Here is a 5,000-nt window from a genome sequence, read left to right as displayed (position 1 = left end):
GGAGCCCCAACTCGGCTTACTTTTCGAGTTACAGCCGGTCAAAGTTGAAACTTTAAAGGGCCATATCTCCGGAACCAAGCCGAGTTGGGGCCCCATACACCCGGCGTGGGGGGCCCTCCTAGAGGCCCCCAATACCCCCGAGTGTGGAGCCCCAACTCGGCTTACTTTTCGAGTTACAGCCGGTCAAAGTTGAAACTTTAAAGGGCCATATCTCCGGAACCAAGCCGAGTTGGGGCCCCATACACCCGGCGTGGGGGGCCCTCCTAGAGGCCCCCAATACCCCCGAGTGTGGAGCCCCAACTCGGCTCACTTTTCGAGTTACAGCCGGTCAAAGTTGAAACTTTAAAGGGCCATATCTCCGGAACCAAGCCGAGTTGGGGCCCCATACACCCGGCGTGGGGGGCCCTCCTAGAGGCCCCCAATACCCCCGAGTGTGGAGCCCCAACTCGGCTCACTTTTCGAGTTACAGCCGGTCAAAGTTGAAACTTTAAAGGGCCATATCTCCGGAACCAAGCCGAGTTGGGGCCCCATACACCCGGCGTGTGGGGCCCTCCCAGAGGCCCCCAATAGCCCCGAGTGTGGAGCCCCAACTCGGCTTACTTTTCGAGTTACACCCGGTCAAAGCTGGACAGGAAGTGGCCGTATCTCGGGACCGGAAGGTCCCCGTGGCTCGGGACGGCGGGAGGAGCAAGGTCCCCGAGAGCGGGCCCCGCACCCGCCGCCGCGAGCCGCTGGGACCTCCCGGTCCCGAGATGGGCCCCGTTACGCGCGGGCGACTTTCGGAGAAAACGGCCCGTATCTCGGAGAGGGGAGGTCCCAGCGGCTCGCCCTTTCGGGTGTCGGGGGCTCCCCACGGGCCCTCTCGGAACCCGCCTCCCCCGGGCCCCTGGGACCTTTCCTTCCCGGGCGCCCCCCCGACACGTCGGGCCCCTTTTCTCCGGGACCCGGGGGCCCCGGAGCTCGGGGGCGGGCTCTTTGCGAGGGGCCCGCCGGGACGCCACACTTGACCCGAGTCCGGTGTCTCTGGGCCCCCGGGTCCCCGAGCTACGTGCGTTCGAATTCGGGGCCCTTTTCCGGGCCCGAAAATCCCTCAAAGTCCGAAAACGTGCAGCGGGCGGGGACTTCCGGGGCCCCGGAGGCTCTGACGGCACACCCAGGGAGGTGCACCGTCCTCGGGCACGGCCAGGTGGCCCCCCCCCCGGGGTCCTGGAAGTCCCCCCGCCCCCCGGAGACACCCACACCCACCCACCGGACGGGAAGATTCCGTTTTTCGCCGATATCTCGAAGACGGCCGGGCGAAAAAATTTCAAACTCGGGTCTTCCGTAGGCCTCGAGGGGCCCTATCCAAAGAGGCCACCCGCGTCCCCGGGGGCCTCGGGGTCAGGGAGTTAGGCCCGGTCAAAGGCGCGGCGTTTTTTGGCTTATATCTCGCGAACCCCTGGGCCAATCTTCCCCAAACTCGAATCGACCGTAGTGCCGGACGGGGCCTTTCGAAAGAGCCCACCCACGAGGTCCAACTCGCCCGGGTCCCCGAGTTATAGCCGTTCAAAGTCGGGGGTCCCGGCGAACGGCGATCCGGTAGGGGGCGTCCCCGGGGCCCGCCGCCGCCCTGGTTCGAGCGAGGGCCCCCGTGGGACCTCGCCACCCAAATTTGAGCTCTCTGGGCCTTCGCGTCGCGGAGATACGGGCGATTTTCTCCCGGGATCGTGACGTCATCGGCGGGCGCCATTTCAGAGCGCGGCCGAGGGTTTTCGGCCGATATCTCCGCGAATACTCGACCAAAAACGACGAAACGCATATGGACGCGTTCAGCTCGGCGAGACGGTTCGAATGAGCCCGGCCTCGGCCGGGCACGTCGAGTTTTCGGCGAGATATTTGCGTTTTTCCGCTTCCGGGGCGCTTTGGGGGCCCGTATCTCGGGCCCCCGGGGGCCCACGGGGCTGGGGGCGGTCTCATTCGAAAGGTCTCGTCCCGTTCTCCAGCCCATAAAAATTTGGCGTCGATCGGAGCCGCCTTCGGCGAGCTACGGTCGTTTGAAGCCCCGTGCAGTGGGGTTACCGTCCTTCAAACAGCCGCCGCTCGCAGGGGGAGTCCCGGGGAGGCATGGTTGCCTGTATGACTTGGGCTTAGAGCACCCAGCCCCGCGCTCCTGGAGGAACCTCCGGTGCACAGGGTCTGCTGCAACCAGCCACGTGGGTTTTGAGGGGTAGGGGAGCGTGCGCTCTCCTCCCCGGGCGGGCGGCCGGGCCCTGGGGGCTCGCGCCTCCACGGAGGGACCTCGCTCCCGGGGCTTCGTCCCCGGGGCTCGGGGACTCCGTGGCGGCTCGGCCCCCGGGGTTCGACCCCGCTCGCTCGCTCCAAAACCCAAGTCCAAAACGTGGGGTTGCACGGGAGCTCCGGGCGCGACGGGTCTCCACGCACGGCCCCGGGGAGGGAGCTCCGACCCGGGCCGGAGGCAGATTCGCCCCCTGCCCCCCGGCTGTCCGCCCGGAGCCGAGACGGTCCTAAAACGGGCCTTGGGGGTGATGTAGAAGGGTAACGCTCACCCAACCAGGACTCACACAAACCGATCTGCATCCCAGGCAGGGTGCGGGTCTCCTGGGCACGAATAAAGCCCGATGCCCCGTGGGTGATGTTGGCCCTGGCCACTCAAGGCACTCACCCAAGCCAGAGAGGGTGCACTCTGGCTGGGGAAGCAGATTCAATCTCTGCTGTGGTGGAGCTCTGGAAAAACGCGAAACCTCCAGGAAAAGACGGCCCGATTTCTCTGAAAAGTGCATCCCAGGCAGGGTGCGGGTCTCCTGGGCACGAATAAAGCCCGATGCCCCGTGGGTGATTTTGGCCCTGGCCACTCAAGGCACTCACCCAAGCCAGAGAGGGTGCACTCTGGCTGGGGAAGCAGATTCAATCTCTGCTGTGGTGGAGCTCTGGAAAAACGCGAAACCTCCAGGAAAAGACGGCCCGATTTCTCTGAAAAGTGCATCCCAGGCAGGGTGCGGGTCTCATGGGCACGAATAAAGCCCGATGCCCGTGGGTGATGTTGGCCCTGGCCACTCAAGGCACTCACCCAAGCCAGAGAGGGTGCACTCTGGCTGGGGAAGCAGATTCAATCTCTGCTGTGGTGGAGCTCTGGAAAAACGCGAAACCTCCAGGAAAAGACGGCCCGATTTCTCTGAAAAGTGCATCCCAGGCAGGGTGCGGGTCTCCTGGGCACGAATAAAGCCCGATGCCCCGTGGGTGATGTTGGCCCTGGCCACTCAAGGCACTCACCCAAGCCAGAGAGGGTGCACTCTGGCTGGGGAAGCAGATTCAATCTCTGCTGTGGTGGAGCTCTGGAAAAACGCGAAACCTCCAGGAAAAGACGGCCCGGTTTCTCTGAAAAGTGCATCCCAGGCAGGGTGCGGGTCTCATGGGCACGAATAAAGCCCGATGCCCGTGGGTGATGTTGGCCCTGGCCACTCAAGGCACCACTCACCCAAGCCAGAGAGGGTGCACTCTGGCTGGGGAAGCAGATTCAATCTCTGCTGTGGTGGAGCTCTGAAAAACACGAAAACCTCCAGGGAAAAGACGGCCCGGTTTCTCTGAAAAGTGCATCCCAGGCAGGGTGCGGGTCTCCTGGGCAAGAACGAAGCCCAATGCCCACCTTGAAACGGAGCCTGGGCTCGACTCTGAAGCCCAGATCTCGAAAAACGACAAAGTACAAAAAGGTGCGGTGGCTCCAAACCTCCATGCCCTCAGACCTCCCTGGCCAGCCCAGGGAGGGTGGCCCGTCCTGGGCCAGACTCAGATTTCCCCCGCCACCCCTGGAGCTCCGCCTGGAGCGAAGACGGTCCTAAAACGGACCATGGGGCTCTTGTAGAGGATGAGGGAGGGAGAGAGGGGCCTTCAGAGAGCCCCTTGGCCGGCTTGACTCTGGAGTCGAATTTGGAAAAATAGACAAAGTCCATAAACGTGCTGTTGGTTCGGACCTCCAGGGCACTCAAGGCACTCACCCAAGCCAGAGAGGGTGCACTCTGGCTGGGGAAGAGGATTCAATCTCTGCTGTGGTGGAGCTCTGAAAAACACGAGAACCTCCAGGAAAAGGCGGCCCGGTTTCTCTGAAAAGTGCATCCCAGGCAGGGTGCGGGTCTCCTGGGCAAGAACGAAGCCCAATGCCCACCTTGAAACGGAGCCTGGGCTCGACTCTGAAGCCCAGATCTCGAAAAACGACAAAGTACAAAAAATGTGCGGTGGCTCCAAACCTCCATGCCCTCAGACCTCCCTGGCCAGCCCAGGGAGGGTGGCCCGTCCTGGGCCAGATTCAGATTCGCCCGCCACCCCTGGAGCTCCGCCTGGAGCGAAGACGGTCCTAAAACGGGCCTTCGGGGATGTATGAGAGAGGGGAAGCGTGGTGGTGGCAAACACAGAGGACCCCCTACCAGCGATCAGACCGTCGTGAGTCCCACTCAGAGTCACTCTGGGTGGGCATGTAAAAATCCAGATTACGCCGCGCTGGAGCTCTGGAAGTTACGAGACCTCCAGGAAAAGACAGGCTGGTTTTCTGAAAAGTGCACCCCAGGCAGGGTGCATCTTTTCCTGGGCACGAGCCCAGCGCACATGGTGTGGTGGTCCGGCTCTGGTGCCAAAGTTTGGGGGAAAAAATAGACAGAGTCCAATAACGTGGTGTGGTTCCAAAGCTCCATGCCCTCAGACCTCCCTGGCCAGCCCAGGGAGGGTGGCCCGTCCTGGGCCAGATTCAGATTCGCCCGCCACCCCTGGAGCTCCGCCTGGAGCGAAGACGGTCCTAAAACGGGCCTTCGGGGATGTATGAGAGAGGGGGAAGCGTGGTGGTGGCAAACACAGAGGACCCCTACCAGCGATCAGACCGTCGTGAGTCCCACTCAGACTCACTCTGGGTGGGCATATAAAATCCAGACTACGCCCCGTCGGAGCTCTGGAAGTACGAGACCTCCAGGAAAAGACAGGCTGGTTTTCTGAAAAGTGCACCCCAGGCAGGGTGC

The sequence above is a fragment of the Pimephales promelas genome, unplaced genomic scaffold, assembly GCF_988280905.1.
Source record: "Pimephales promelas unplaced genomic scaffold, fPimPro1.hap1.1 HAP1_SCAFFOLD_99, whole genome shotgun sequence".
NCBI lineage: Eukaryota > Metazoa > Chordata > Actinopteri > Cypriniformes > Leuciscidae > Pimephales > Pimephales promelas.
The sequence above is the reverse complement of the archived record's forward strand: the minus strand, read 5'-3'. Positions refer to the sequence as shown.